The 16,140-nt window shown below is 39.1% G+C and overlaps 1 long non-coding RNA gene across 6 annotated transcripts in view; it reads left to right on the forward strand.

Annotated features, from left to right (window-relative positions):
- Positions 1–16,140, forward strand: part of LOC110401785 — a 62,628-nt gene that overhangs the window by 12,372 nt on the left and 34,116 nt on the right. The window contains exon 5 of one of the 6 annotated variants that reach the window (XR_002440601.1): positions 1,528–1,638. The exons of 4 other annotated variants lie outside the window; for them this stretch is intronic. This is a non-coding gene — a long non-coding RNA (uncharacterized LOC110401785). The remainder of the gene's footprint in view (positions 1–1,527; positions 1,639–16,140) is intronic. One more of the 6 variants, XR_002440599.1, reaches the window with a different exon arrangement.

Raw genomic sequence — 16,140 nt, forward strand, 5'->3', positions numbered from 1 at the left:
TGCTCACCCAAAGCTCTCTTAAAGGCCACGAGGTTTGGTATGTTTATGTTCTGCCACGCTGACTGTTTCTGAAGGATTTTTTTAGGTACTTTTGTCCTTCCATTATCTTGAGAAACTTTTTTTTCCCTACAATCTGCTGAAGTATCTCAAAACTTCTGCTTAACAGGAGTCAGATTTGGTTGGCTAATCTTAAAAAAATTCCTACTAATACACATCAGCTAATCCTTGTAATACACTCACAAGAAAATACACGCTTAAAGCTTTTAACTCACTCTGAGATTTTCATAAAGTTTGCTAATATTTTCAAAACTCTTTTGGCCAGTTTGGTGGCATGCCTTCTGCTGCCCTTGAGGCTCTGGAGCAAGGCTTCCTGTGCAGATGTAACAACTAGACTGGGGACTTGTGCTCCAAAACTAATTTGCATGTATTTGTCTAAATGCATTTATCTGCAACAGTATTTGATTCTCAAATTTGGGCACAGAAAAGGATCCAGCAAATAAGTTGAGTGCTTTCAGTAGTAATTACACTTGAGAAATATTATTGCATGACACTACTTTGTTTCCCTTGCAAGTGCAAGGTATATTCTCCATAATGTTCACCTCAAGATACCAAGATAATTTTCACTGCCGTTTCAAGGCTGCAGTTTCCTTACCTGCATTTTCTACATGGCAGTAAACACAGTGATGGGACAATTGTTCTGCTAGCGGGTTAAGCTGAATAAGAGAAAAAATAACTGATAGAGTAATAACTAGGGGGCTCCCATGTCCAGTAGTATACTTCATGAAATAGATTGCAACAGAAGGAAAAGGCAGCAAACTGTTTAAACTGAGTGCAGATAACTCCCATGCTGTGAAAACCCTTCTACCTTAAGAACACTAGCAATGAAAAGGTTACAAGAAAGGGGGTAATAAAAATATCAAGAGAAACAAAATAGAAATAGGTTTCTTTGCAAGTAGAGAAGCCACTTTCTAATATGGTGGCCTTATACACAAGTACATTTGTCTTCCAGACCCTCTGCTGTTGATTAGAATTCTGATGCCACTGGAGAGGTTACAATTTTGTTGAGTTTCTGGATCTCAATTGCGCTGTCAAGGGGTCATTCTTTCTGGTAATAAGGTAGCTAGTGGCCCCTGGGAGAGAAGGAAAACAATTGACTCTTGAAAGCAGAAATGTATACTGAAGTCTAGAGTAGATTTCTGGCAATGGACCAGGTCTTTTCTCATAGCATTTGTCATTGTAGCAATGAAAAAATTGTGGGAGTTCTACAGGTGGCCAAAAGAGGAAAAGAGAGTACAACAACAAAAAAATACTAGATGTAATTTATTTTGGATTTATATTTAAAAGCAGGTTGTTTTTTGTTTGTCACACTGTTGGTTCACTTGTTAGAGATGTGGATCCCATTAGAGAGAAATATGTTGCTTATTTTAAAGCAAATGATTATCAAATGACTAGACTTCAAAACATTTTTTTGCTTTAATTTGAAATGAAGTCATTTGAGTTTGAAACATATGTCTTTGCTAAATGCAGAATATTTTGTTGCCAAAACCAGACAATTTCATTTTGAGTCCACTGCTTGCGAGCATTGTTGATCCTGGACGTCACCGACAATACGAGTCTTGGTGATAAATCATTAAAGAGGTCAGTAGTAAAGTTTCTCTTATTACCACTAGGTATTTTAATTTAATTTTATATTAAATTCTTACTCTGTCAAGTCAAAATGGTCTCACCACAGATTCATACTCAACTAGAACAAATGCTATACTGAATTTAACTGGTTTTGGAAGAAGTATTTCACTCTGTACAAACTGAAAAATATTTTATCCTGAGATCTGCATATAAATATTTCCCACATCTTTCTAAAAACTGGTTTCATTATTTCACAGGGTATGTTACCAGGGTATTTTTATTGTTATTGTTGTTGTAAAAGCACACAAAAAACACACATGCATGCATGTGTATGTGCATTCCACCACCACACAAACATATCACTGTCAATATATATAATTTGACATACAATTTATATTATACTTGCAAGATTTTAAAGCGGATTTCAAATTTATTATAAGAGCCAGCACTGTGGCAGATATACATGGATTCATCAAATCCTGTATCTGAAGTATGAGACTGTAGCAGCTTGAGACTTCCTTGGTTATCAATGGAGAAAGATGGGCATGCCCAGAGACACACTTCTCTGAAGGTGCTTGCCTTTCTTCACTGACTATAGAGCAAGCCCAGAGCAAATACATTCCTAATTTAGAATAAATGACTGATGTGGACTGCAAGGAATCCTGTCAGGAATGTGCAGACACACTGCTGCATTGGCTGCCATCACCTGTATGTTCTGGGCTGAATAAGATCTTTCAGTTTAGGATCTAAAATGCCTCACAGAGATAATTGTGTGTGAAGTTTTTCACACAAGAAAATTTTGACTTTAGCTGTCAAGAAGTTAGAGGTTGAGTTTGTACTGGCTGTCCTGTTTTACACCAAAATCTACTCATTCAACTCATTTGTCTTAGAATTAGATGAAGTAAGCTAAGGAGGAGGACTTCAAGACAGAAGTGTGAGATAAATTGACAGGTGGGGGCACATTCATTAGAGAACACATTTAGATACCTAAATTAGGAGAGGTGACCTTTTGTTTAGGATGTTAGGTGCCTAGGACACTCTTTAGACACTTGAAAGTGAAAGAAATCAAATATTTGCTAACGAATTTGTGTAAAAATACACGGAGACAAGGACATTTGCTGATTTAGGGTAAAAAAATAATTCCACTCTTGCCTGGTAAAATCCCGACAACCTCCTGCCTCACTGCATTAGGTAAAATGAGAAGAACAAAGAATATCTTGAAGAAGCCTTAATCTCAAACTATACACAGTATTGTGCAACAGACTGTGGAAGGAAGAAAGAAAGGTGCTATTCCTAAAGTAGCATAGGAAAGGCTGGCTATAAAAATGAGTTTTCCTCATGCCTATATTTGGGCAAAGGGAAGTGGAAATAGACATTTCCACTTTCAAGTGAGCTTCCCTCTCCCTTTCTCTCACATGCATGCACACACAAAATAGCAATAGTTTTGTACATACATTTCAATGTCCAAGAGTATGTCAGGTTTATCTTGCTTGTCTCTTGCTCAGGATGGCTAACAGAAACTTATTTGCGTACAACTATGTAGTATTATGTTTTACTCCACCATGAAACCAAATTTAGAAAAAGCTCTAGTTTAATTAAAATAACTAACCTTTCACTCTATAGGCCTTTCCTCTGTTAGTTAAACTAATTGCATTGTCTGATGTTATACTTATTGGAATAGTGAGCTTTAGAAACAGGCAGATTATTTTAACTGGACATTTGTACACATTTGCAATTACATTTATAACTCAGGATCCTACAGTGCTCCATTTGTTTAAAGAAAATGAATGTTGTTTTCAGACCTTTGAATTTACAGCATCTGTTGTTGAAGGAGCTGAAAGTTTATTTACTCATTAACAAAAAAATCTCAACAGGTACTACTGAAAACAGTATCCTGCTGTCTACAGTAACACAGTAACAGAAAACAAAAATCGAGCACTGATGTTAGACATAAGACAAACTAACTGATGACAAGCTCTATTGTGAGCTGAAGCTGCATCAGATTGTCAAGAGGAATTAGTTCTTAAGTAAGGTATTTATAGGAACGTAAGACTGGAAGGCACCACTGTTGTCACGGAACTGTAATAGAAGTGAATTTGTTAAATGACATTCCCATATGATCCTACACATTTTTTCTTCACCTCAGCTTCTCTGAAACTCCTAGCTGTTCTGACCACAGGGTGAAATTCCATTTTTACTGCAAAGTTGGCACTCAGCATTTTCTGACTGTATGATCAAGAGGTACTGACCAGACACCGAAGCAATTTAATACCAGTAGGTGCATCAGTTCACCCTGACCTACATCCCTTTTCTAGCTGTTGACTGACTGAGCAAAGAAAGATGGAAAGTCATTCCCTACTCTCTGAACATCAGTAAATGTATCAGAAAGAATAAAAATCCTTCCTGACTAGTGCAGCTAATAAAAAAAAATCCCTTCTAATAGGATAAATACAATCCATACACAGCATAAATATGCATTTGATGGATATAATCTAAGAATTGAGAACAAGAGCTGCTCTGCTGTCCTGAACTCTCACAATGGGGCTTTCAGGACTTTCAAACAGCTGGTGTCCAGATAATTTAGATATTTGCTGGCAGAATTGTATTGAGAAATGTGGAGCAATCTACTGCAAAGGCCCAGGCAACTGAGGCCTGTGGTGATTCATACTACCCACAAGGCAAGCAGCTGTTTTCAGCAGAATCTACAGCTTTTGGGTGGACTTACCAAGCCAGTATCTTTTCTCCTGTAGAGCTATTCAAGTGAGTAGAATTACATACGGGATGAGCTTGACTCTTTAGGTGTTGGAGAAACCGTTTCCAGTACTGACATACGGATATTAGCACTTTGTGCATGGCTTACAGACAGGCTTTAGGAATGTTTACAAGGTGGGAAAGACAATAAAAGAACATGTAAAATCATTTCATCCTGATTCATCTTTGGAAAGGATTTTGCACGCTGATCTCTCTCTTCCAGTTGGCTGCGTCCTCCAGAAGCCTTTCTTCCAATTCTGAACCTCTTATCCCTTCCACAACAAGGCATTTGGGCTCCGTCCAGTGGAGGGCTGGGAAGAACATACACATTTCCTCTACACTCCTACATGCTTATAGTCTTGGGGACTAAAGATAACACTGCTGAAAAGTGCATGTGAACTGAGAAAAAATTCTCCAGAGCTGGTATGAAACAAATCTCAGCAAATCCTTCCTTTATCCTTACATATATGAGCTTTGGCCTGGTTCTAGAAACCAAAGCTCTAATTTCTTTCCTGGCAATTAAAAAATGGCAACTGTATCCCAGCATTAGAAGGATTTTAATGAAGTCAAACTATCATTCGAGTCTCTCATTGGACACTGTCTAAACCGAAGGAGATAATGCACCTCACAAGTCCATTTAAATGAAAACAATAAACTGAACCAAGCACTGTATTTTTATACACAGTGGACCAACTGCCTTTCAAGGCTGCAGAATATTAAGAGCTGTAGCAGAGTTACACAGCTAGTTGAACCAACATCTTTCTTTCACGGATGCAGCAGTGCAAACAAGCTATTGATTGGGCAATGGCCACCAGAGGAGCTGCCCATAACATTATACTGCTCCCTAGACACAACTCGTTTAACACACTTACTTCTTTCACCAAGTGTTTGTTGCATTCCTGAAGGCTGGTACCATGGCGAAAAGGTTTTATCCAAACTTATTTTACACTTTCCCTCTTTATAAATGCAGGGTGTTTGCCATTTCTGTAGTGTGACAGAATAGGCTGTGAGAAGGTCCCAGCTGCTAATGATACAATGGCACAGTGTCATTCCTCAACTGGAAGTTAAGTTTAGCTTTAACATAGATGTGCAACCTATTACAATTAAACATAGTAGAATTTGGCCAGACCTTCTCAGCAGTTTGTCACAATTAGTCTTAGTGTGTGAGGCACAGAAAACATCTGGATATATGGGAACAAATTCAGAACATTATTTTCTTTTAGCAGTCATATTTTTCTGCTGCTACTTGAGCTAATGATTTTCTGCTAAAGCATCTTCAGATACTGATGCTGATATATGTGTTCAGGAGAGATGGGCTAACTGCTTGGTTTGAATATTGAAAATGAAGTATCAAGACTGAAAACAACATGAAAGAGCTTAATTTTGTATGCCTAAATATATTACAGAAAACAGGTAAGGAGGTGATATTTCTGAAGCAGCAGTGATCTAAGCAATCACCTGTGAGTTAAGGCTCACAGGTTTTATGTCTCATTTTGCCACAAATCTTTTTACACAAATCATCTCTTAAATGATGCTAATCGTTACAGCCTTTACATAGTTTCTTCCTGAAACTGAATTCATTAATGTTCATGAAATACAATGAGGCAGATAAAACGTATTAGGCATGTGAAAATTATATAAGGGCTGCTACACCGTAGCAATTCTGCAGGGACCTTTTAAAAAAGAAACAAACTCTTGTATTTCACATAATACTTTGGTTCCTAAAACACTCCTAAGGCCAACTGAGGTAAGAGCAGATCTCAAGTTTATTTACATTTATACACAGGCACCTACAGATAGATGTGTGCACAGGAAGCAGCAGTCCTAAGTCTGATTGTGCTAACATTCCCCATTAAGAGAGGAAGATGAAAAGGAATAGAATGGTGTTTGGCAATGGAGAAATGCTTGCTCATATCTTTTATTTCCTTCCAGAACAGTTAATCAGCTCAAACACTCTTGCAATTTAAGCAAGGTCACTGAGACCCTCAGCGGTGTGCTGAGCAAGACCAACTCAAACAAGCCAACATCAGTGGAGGCAGCTTTACTTTTATGTGTAAAGTACATAAAAAAGTAAGAGTCACATCTTTGAGGAGTGACTGCAGACCATAGAGATAACTGACAAATGCTTCACTGCCTTTCAGCAGGCAGGACATGTACAGAGTATCCAGACAACTCTTTTATAATTTTCTTTCTCCCTGCCTCTCACATTCCCTACACTCTCCCACCTCAGTCCTGATGTAGGACTTTTCCTGAAAACAGAAAGTTTCTGAAGATGCTAAAAATTCTGAAAAGGAAATCCATTAATCTAATTTTCATCAAGAATAAGCAAAGCTTTGAGATATATGTCGTATAAGTAGCAGCAAAAATGTAACATTCGCTTTACATTATAGTTACTTAAGCAACAGAAGTTAGAACGCAGAAGAGAAGCACGTCTTGCAGATGGCAGCAATGGCACCCTAGAATTCCCCTTGAATACATTTATACATTTTCATAACCCCTTGTTCTATATATTCTCTTTCAAGCAGCATGCAGGGAGTATGGAATTTTGTTCAGCATAATATGAAGAATCTCTATGTTATCTCTTCTTTTCTATTGTTGCTTTTTTTACCTCCAGATGTTCAATTACCTATGAGAGTACTCAAGGAAACACAGGTATGCTGTATTCTGTACTGAATCAATTTAATTGAAAAAATAAAATGTGATGTGCACAGTAAGGGAATTTTAAATGAACTCCCTAGCATATTCATGGTTAAATACAATGGTTTTGTATTCTAATAGGATATAACACAGTGTTACTAACTGATTCCTACTAAGAAAACAGTGAACTTAATACTCAAAGCATTGCAGGGAGCCAAGCATGCATCACAGATTATATTGGAGAGGACAGCAGGCTGCACTGTCACCCACCAAAGTCCCATCTCCAATCATTTTATTCTTTCAGCGACGGTGAAGTTCTTATGCTCATGGAAACAGGCCACTTGCAAGAACAACCTGATCTTATGCAGTAACCTGTCATGCTTGATTGATGCTTAGCACTAGCAGGAACTACATGGCCATAAAATTTCTTCTATGCTAAGCACACGTATGCATATACAGGCACAGTGGAAGCTTATCTCAGCTCCTGGAACTACTGCCAGTGCCTTTGTTGTTCTGCTTACATAGCCCAGAACTATGCTGATAAAGACTCAGATAGGACAGATGTAGATTTGATGGATGAAGTGCTATTTTCTCTAATAATCTAGATTGAAATGCTAACTTTTACTCCACATTTATTACACAGTCTTCTAGTACATAGGCAATAGGCTCCCTCATCCCTCTAAATGGCTGTAAATAGCTGCCAGGTTCCCAGCATACACTAGATACAAGACTTTGTGCACTGTTGTTTTTGAAAGTAGGGTTGCGATTGGCTGTTTTTTAACCTCAATGATTTAAGCATTGAGAGAAATCTGTTGTTGTATGTGAAGTTCCTATGCTGCAGAAAGCCCGAGAGGTTATACTGCAAAAAGTGCTATCAGCTCCTCTCCTGTTTTTATGCTTTTCCCCACACATGCTCTACTAGCCACTCAAGGAGAAAGGCTGGGTTAGGCAGTTCTTATCTGTGGCTAAAGAAACCTTTTCTCATGGACTTCCTTCATTCATAGTTACTGGAGCAGCCTTAAACCTGACTCCATAAAAAGCCAACCCAGGGCACCCTTTCCCCAGTAATACCAGAGTAGGCAATTAAGCAATTAACACATGATTGTTTGCAGCTCTTAGCACGTGGTTGATACCAAAGCAGGCCTTGGTTCTTATGGAGAAGGACTTTTACAAGGAAGCCTTCTTTCTCCCTGCAGTGCTAGTAAACAGCCTGGAAGCTCAGCAGGTAATTGGCTTTAAAGGTCAAGAGGAAATCCTCCCTAGGCTTCCTGCTGCTGGGCAGCTTCCACCTGACCTTTGCTCTGAGGTAAGCACAGCCTGCAGGGGCTAATGCAGCCAGCCCTGGCCTTCTCAGCTGTATCCTGTGGTTTGGCTGAGGTATGCGCACCTTTGGTGAGATTCCTCTGAACTGCTCTTGTTTCTACAAAGGCATCTCAAGTGGTGTTCTTCATTAGGACTTGGCTAAGCTAGTTGTGAGAGCTCCACTAGCGGTAGGCTAGCATTGCCAGCTGGCCGAGAGGAGGGAGTGTCTTCTGCACTGTGTTGGTGCGCACTCACCTCAAACTCTCTGTCCAGATTTGGGCACGATAGTACAACAGGGACGTAAAAGTAGTAGAGAGCATCTAAAGGAGGGCTACAAAGATGGTGCAGGGTTGGGAGGGCAAGATGTATGGGAGTGGCTGATGTCCTTTTGTTTGTTCAGCCTGGAGCAGAGCAGGCTGTAGGCTCATGGTGGCCTACAGCTCCTCACAAGGGGAGCAGAGAGGCAGCTCTGAGCTCTGCTCTCTGGTGATAGTGACAGGAACCAAGGGAATGGCATGGAGCTTTGTCAGGGGAGGGTCAGGTTGGGTGTTAGGAGAAGGCTCTTCGCTAGAGGGTGGATGGGCAGATGGGCACTGGAACAAGCTCCCCAGAGCAATGGGCATGATGGCACTGAGCTGCCAGAGTTCTAGAAGTGTTAGGACCACTCCCTCAGAAATTTTGGTAGTGGGTGTTTTTGTGTGTGTGGTTTTTTTTTTTTTTTTTTTTTGAGTGGTCCTGTGGGGAGCCAGGAATTGAATTCCCCTTCCAGCTTGGGATAGCTGTGGTCCTACAATTCTAGAGATGTTGTCTGGGACAGCCTGAAGGCAGTCTCTTTGCTATTGCAGTACCCATGGAAATGAAGGTGCATGTGCTCTCCATGATGCTGCACTTGAAGTATTCACCAGATCAGCAAATGTGAGGAATTATATGTATGAGCCAAATCATAAGGGCTTCTCCCTTTCTTACTTGGGTTATAGTTATAAAAGTTCATGTTGAGAACAAACTCTTTTGCTGTTAGTGTTATGTGGAAAGGGCTCGTAGCAGTGTGTGTTGCTGGGCTTCATTAATATATTCAGCAATTTGTTTTTCCTGAAATTTGTAGAAATAGTAAACTGAGAATCAGCCTGTGCCTTGTGATTTGCACCTCTAATAAAGCCTGATGTGTACTGATGCAATTTTCTTCTGTGGCTAGGGTTAATTGGTGACTACTTTCAAATTATGAATGTTAACAGATGTCTTGAAGTACACCAGTAGCACTCTGTGTCCTAAAGAACCTCTTACGTTCCCAGAATGAACAACAGATCCTTGTGTTTAAATAAAGCTCCATCATAACTTTGTTACATGACATACAATATTATTCATACTAAAGTTCTGCATCTGACAATGCTTCTGGTTTAGCTAATAGAATATTTGTTCATCACTGTTAATTCTTAATATCTACTGTACTTTTCTTGCCATACAATAATATTGTCAAACTAATAATGTTATTTGATTACTACAGTATCAGTATGGCATTTAGAGAAACTGCGAAAGCATTTTTCCATACTTTTTCTTTCCTGGAAGAGTACTGGAATATTGGAGAGGTGGAATTTAGGCACAGTTTCTATTGTTTATATTTTATTTACTTCAGAAGTGTGGCGTGGATTACATATAGTGCTGCAGAAAATACTGATGTTCATATTTATGAAATTAATTCATAATTATAAGACAGTGTATATTTCTAATTCTTGGAGTTACATGGAAGATACCTGCCATTCTATACTGAAAGCAGGAAGGAAATAAAATGGAAAAAAAAATGACATTACTGATGGCAATGAAAAGACTTCCAGTAACTCAAGTGAGCTTTGGAATGGAGTTAGTATTCTGGCTGAAGATGAAGCATCTTCTTATTTCCAACTCCAGCAGCCTCCTTTTTGTGGCTTTTGGTAATGCCAGAACTTACATTAAAAATTATTCTTTGAGTCCTAATGAAAGTAAGTTTGTTGGTTTTGGCTATGAGTATCTGTAATATGGTCTCCCTTTTCTTATTAACACTGACTTGTCATTCTTCACGTTAAATTCTACATGGTGTTCTTAATTCTTTGTATACACTTTCATGCTGCAGTTGATTTTCAGGGAATGTTTCTGGAACAGGAATTTTGCAATAGATAAGTTTACAGTCCAAAAAAAGTATTCAAATGCTCTGCTGTATTACATGCATTTATCTTTGAGTTTCCACCTGCACCCAAGTAAAACCTCTATAAAGTTATTTAGCAAAACCATCTTGCACCAGAGTAGTGCCTTGATGTATATATTACATAGACTAGCTTATTCAGGTCATCTAGAAATACAGCAAAACTATATAAAATAGACAAGAATCAGAAGTGCATTTGAAACTCCAACTTTTATTAACTTACAAAAACCTGTTTTTATTCTCAATCGAGTGATTCACTTATTTTCCCATCATTCTTTACTTTCAGTTCAGAGATGTCTATCCAACTGCATCAAGCCTTCAAGAGAGAGTTTTTGCTTACCCTTACATGACTTGGAGCTTTTTTCTTTTTGCTCATGTGAACTTGCATACTGTGGAATCCTACCTGGGTGATATATGCCTTTGTTTGTTCTGGATGATGTTAATCTTGGTCTGCTCTTGCTTTTAATGGTATTCTTGTAACTTTGAGGTTTCAACAACATGTGACTACTCACGTCTGCCATGTTCATGTTGTTGTCATAGAGCAACAGAACAAGCTTGCCATTCCCAAGTGGATTGATCAAAGGCACTTACTGTAAGCAGAAACATTTTTTGCTTCACTGTTTCTTTGTTGTTAGAGAACTCAGATAATGCTCAAACTTTTTCAAGGTGTAGCTCAAGCATTTCTGAAAACTTGGCCCTTTCACTATTTCAAGTTAGGCCACTCAGGCATAAAGTGCATCCATTTTGGATTACTACTGAAAACTTAGCTACTGGCTTAAAATTGTGCCAGTGCTTCATTTTTAGGGCTAGTTACAGATTTGCTACATATAGGTCAGTACAAAAGATTCTGGAAAGTCTCTGACAGTAACTTAATGGGAAGTTTGAATGCTTGTATCTAGAAACTAGGCTCCTCAGTTAAGTTTCTCAGATGGTTAGATTGCTTCAGGCAGAAAAAAATCTTGCCCTACTTCTCTGCCTTTGGAAACACCAGCGTAAAAAAGACCTCTGTAAGGTAGCTGAACACGTTGCCTCCCCACAGCAGCATACTATTCAACAGGCGAACTGGTGTTAAGGTTGCTATAAGGATTTAATTTGAATATCTGGCACAATTGATTTAGTGATGTGAGTGGGAGAGAAGTTGTCTTATGCAATGGTTGGGTGCTGTGATTGATTCCTACTGCTGGTGGGAATTGTGTTCCAGGGAACAAATAAAGTTCTGCTTGCTATGCTGACCAGCTGCATGCAGGAAAGCACCTCCAGCAGCCTTTCAGCCCTTGCACCTGCACTTACTGAGATGCTGAAGGAGTTTGGGATGCAAGTCACAACTGCTGTGCTGACTGTGGCTAAGATGTGGCTCTCCTTCAGTTAGTGACATAAAAGTAACTCCCTGCCTGTTTGTTTTGCTTCACTAGAATCCTGAGTACTGTTCATGCCCCTATGGAGCAGGTACAGGCACCCACTGTGATGCCAAATTGCAGCCTTAAGTAATAAAACACTAAAGCATCATGTTAATGTGGGAAATTGTGCTTCACAGAAAGAAAAGCTGGGGGTAGTTGTGAAACCTACAAGAAAGCAAGTAGAATTAACAACCAGACCATGTAGCTCTATGTGGTTGTCTTAACTATATTTTTTTATGGTCATAACTATAACTTTTATTGAAATTGCAGTAAAATATACTAAACTCACTTTAACACTTTTTCACTTCACTCCTACCTTCAGCTACAATGTTAACTTGTTTTGTTAGCTGCTCTCAACCTCTGGGCTATGTTTTTTGTTTTGTTTTAGAAAAACTTTTTTTTAAGATGCATTTAAGAGATGTACGCATACGAATTCTGATCTGCAGGAGAAAATACAATATTAACATAAAATGAGGATGTTGCTACACCTGCATGATTTTTATTGAAGAGATTTTTATGCATTTGATTTATAATTTAGTTGATCTGAAAATCGGAATCCTTTCTGTTATCTGTCCTCAAAGTATGATTTCAGAACTGAATAAAGCTTAACAGTTTTCTGTGGCAGTTTAAATCAACTGAGAATAATAGTGAGTTAAAAATTGGAGAAGTGACAATAAAAGCCAATGAACCAACAACAAAAACAAAACACAAAACAACCTAAAACCTGTACTGACCTGTGCTAGTCGAGGGAACCCCCCAATACCTTCAGTATTTAATTCCAATTAAATACTGAAGAGGGTTGCTATCCACCAAGGAAGGGTTACAAAAAAAGTCCCAGAACTTACAGCAAAGCAACTTACATGGAAAGAAAAAATGGTGTCCAACTGAGTTTATTTATTTATTATTTATGTTTATGTAACATGGCAGCCAACTAAACACAGATATGTGCTTTGCATTTTGGACAGGTTTTCTGCCCCTTCTTGAAGATCCTTGACATGTGAAAGGAACAGGGAGTGTCTGCTAATACAGGTTTTCTTTCTGCTGGTTTGCTTACTCCCCAGTGCAGATAATTGTTTGTGGAAAGCTGGTGGTGTCTTCAAGTGGGAAGATGACCCTTAGGAGAAGGGGAGCTAAGCGGGCTACCGCTCACCACTGCTACCATGGTGTGTATTTATGCCCAGTGCAACCAGATACTACTTGTATCTTGTAGGGACAAGAAGAGTTACAATGCTGAACTGCTGAACTCCTCATGGGACAACTTGTCTGCGGAGTTAAATTACTGTTCTAAGCAGTAATAGTAAGAATTAAGATCAGTAGACCTCATTTTCTTTGATATAATGGGAAATCAGAATGGTTTTCTTTTTGGTTTTGTTACAGACAGTAAATAAATATGTTTAAAAAATGTTACATACATGTTCCCTCCTCTCCCCCCATGGTATCCCACTAATGGCATGTGTCTAGGCACTTCCAAGGCTGGGCTGTAGAGTCTTTCTGAACTCTATTGTACATTCGTTTCTGCACCCGTAAATTGACTCTAGGGTCATCCAGGGGATAATTTAGCCTTAAATACAGAGTTACACTAAAATGTCTTTTGGCCCTCACTCATCCATTTGAATTGGCAGAAGTCCAGTTGGAACAGAGGAGAAGAGCTGTTTAAGGGCCCCGTTTTTTATGACTTTGTTATCACATCTCTGGTCTTGCACTTTCAGCTAAGAAGAGGCTAGAATAGGGTCAGTGCAGTGGAACAGACCTCCTCCAGTGATGGAGAAGTGGATACTGGCATTGCATCAGAATATAGGGCAGAGTAAGGTCCAGATTATACTCTAAGGAGAATATAGATGCAGAGAAAAGAGTAATTTTCATGAAGTGCTTTATGAAATCTGTGAAGTCACAGTTAATGCTTACAGTCAGATTGCTGTACTGGTTTGTTTTTTTGACTCATTTGCAAGAAAACAGGTATATATCTGCAGTTTAAAGATGTGAAGGGGAAAAGTAACTTGCTAACAGCTGTTTTGGGTTTTCTGTAGGGACAAGGTAAGTAATAAAAACTAACTGTACACTGACCTATAAATAACTCCAGCATTTGGTTCTCTTATCCTCTGACTACATAAAAGAATTGCATAGTGGGCAGAAAAGTGATTAGTTTTTTTGTAATCTGTCTCTTAAAGAAATAGAACAACCTACATGTATTAGTTTTCGTAGTGAATTGAAAATAATTGCCAATTAACTATGTGGCAGAATCAAACTAGAGTCATTGCAAAGTTGAAATGTTATAGGTTTTTCAAATATGCATGTATGTAATATATATATATGTATATTTGATTTGAGCAAAGAGGAAAAACTGTTCATGAAAGCTCAGAGTTTGCTCCCCCCACTCTTCCTCCCCTAGATATTCTAGATTGCAGTGGTTCAGGCATCTGTATAACAGGCATCGCTGCTGTACTGCAGAGAAGCCTTCCTCTTTGACCTACTGGGTGTTTCTTTTCTGAGGGAGGAGAGGAATTCTTTCCATGCTAAATAGTTTAGCCTCCTCCAGTCACTGATTGCTGCTTAGTGGAATCCAACTGCGTGCAATAACTTCTTGGGAGTGCAGCTGTGAGTAAGGCATGCATACAAATGCAAACCCTGGTATTGTACTGATAGTGTACACAGGAGCTGCATGAGTGCTGACGCTTCACAGATGTACCTTGCATGGTACCCTTGCTGCCTAGTGGGACGCCTGGTGCCACTGCCACTTCTCTGTTCCTCCTCCACAGTGCTCCTGACTGACATAGGCAGAAGAAAATGGCAGTGCTATGTTTGTGCGGGAGTAGTAACAGTCCTTGAGAGGAAGAGTAACTGCCTTTGTCTGGCTTCCTCTGATCTGAATTCTAATGAAATAGAGACCAGTGACTACGTGACTGATGCCTACTGAAGAAGATTGGAGCCTACATTTGCTTTTACTAAATCTGAGGCTAGTTATGTAAAGCACCCTTTGCTCACAAGCTGAACATGCATCTTAATTTTGGAACCTCCTCATTACTGATGGGTAAACTTCCTGAATGTGTTTGACAGCTTTCAAGTCAGTGGTATTTGGCAAGGCCTCTTAAATATGTAGGAGATTGATGTCTTAAGAGCTCATTCAGTGGTGGGTTCAGATCAGATCCCTTTCCCCAGCTCCTGCATTGGGTAACAATGACAGAAGCTGCCTGTGCACCAGAAGGAACAGTTTTAGAGGGGTGGCTGCATTTGGAGAGAGAAGCCCCCGTTAGCAGCCGGAAGCATTGGTGCTGAAAAGCAATTGCTAGTGTCAAGAACCTTCTTAGCTAAGCACTGCAGCTGGTGGCAATAAATAGCATTCTGTTAAAGGAGGATGTTCAACCCATGACATAAGCAAATACTGTTTCAACCACAAAAAGTAATTTATGGCGCTGCATATGTCTGAAATGGATTTTTTTCCGATACATTTTAAAATAAAAATGATAAGATTTCAATGGAGGGAAAGATCTGCATTTTAAATCAAAACGAAACGATCAATGAGAAGTGTACTGCTTTTTTAAGTACGCGATGATACATAACATCTTAAGGATGTGCACTGTCACAAAGCACAATTACCTCCATTCCTGAAAATGAAAGATGCTGTTTTCTGACTGTGAATGTTCTCTATATTGCATCAAACCTAATAATCTCCTATGTCAGTGATAACCCTCCCCTTAACATTTAGACAGAACTGTCATCATCTTCTCTCCTAAGAATGCCAGAATGATGATGCAGAAAGTAGCAAATAACAATATGCTTGGATTGCATAAACATGAATCCTGAAAAAAATCAGTTCCAGTCTCAGTGAAGAGCAGGAGAAAAAAAGTGGATAATAAAATCATTAGGTTCATTGGACCTGTTAACTTATTGAGTCCACTACAGTAAATAAGTTATTAGTTTTGACGTAACCAGTGGTTTATTTGAATATAATACTGCTGCTCTTCATTATATGTTCTGTTCATACCACATGTGATTTCTCTTATGTAACTGTTGTGAAGCAAAGTGATTCTACATGCTGCATCATGTCCCACGGGGATGAACAGCATGGAAGTGGTACTGGAGGAAACTGTCCTTTTGAGCTTATTCATACTGATTGCTTCGGGATTTCCTGGGTGTGCTGAAGAGAGGGTGATTTCTTCTGCTAACTGAGCATAGGATGGCAAGGTAACTGAATGCATGGGTTGTTCTGAAAGTCATTTTATGTGAAGGTTTCTTCTTAATCATGAGGACTGTATG

This window comes from Numida meleagris, chromosome 6 (assembly GCF_002078875.1).
Source record: "Numida meleagris isolate 19003 breed g44 Domestic line chromosome 6, NumMel1.0, whole genome shotgun sequence".
Classification (NCBI taxonomy): domain Eukaryota; kingdom Metazoa; phylum Chordata; class Aves; order Galliformes; family Numididae; genus Numida; species Numida meleagris.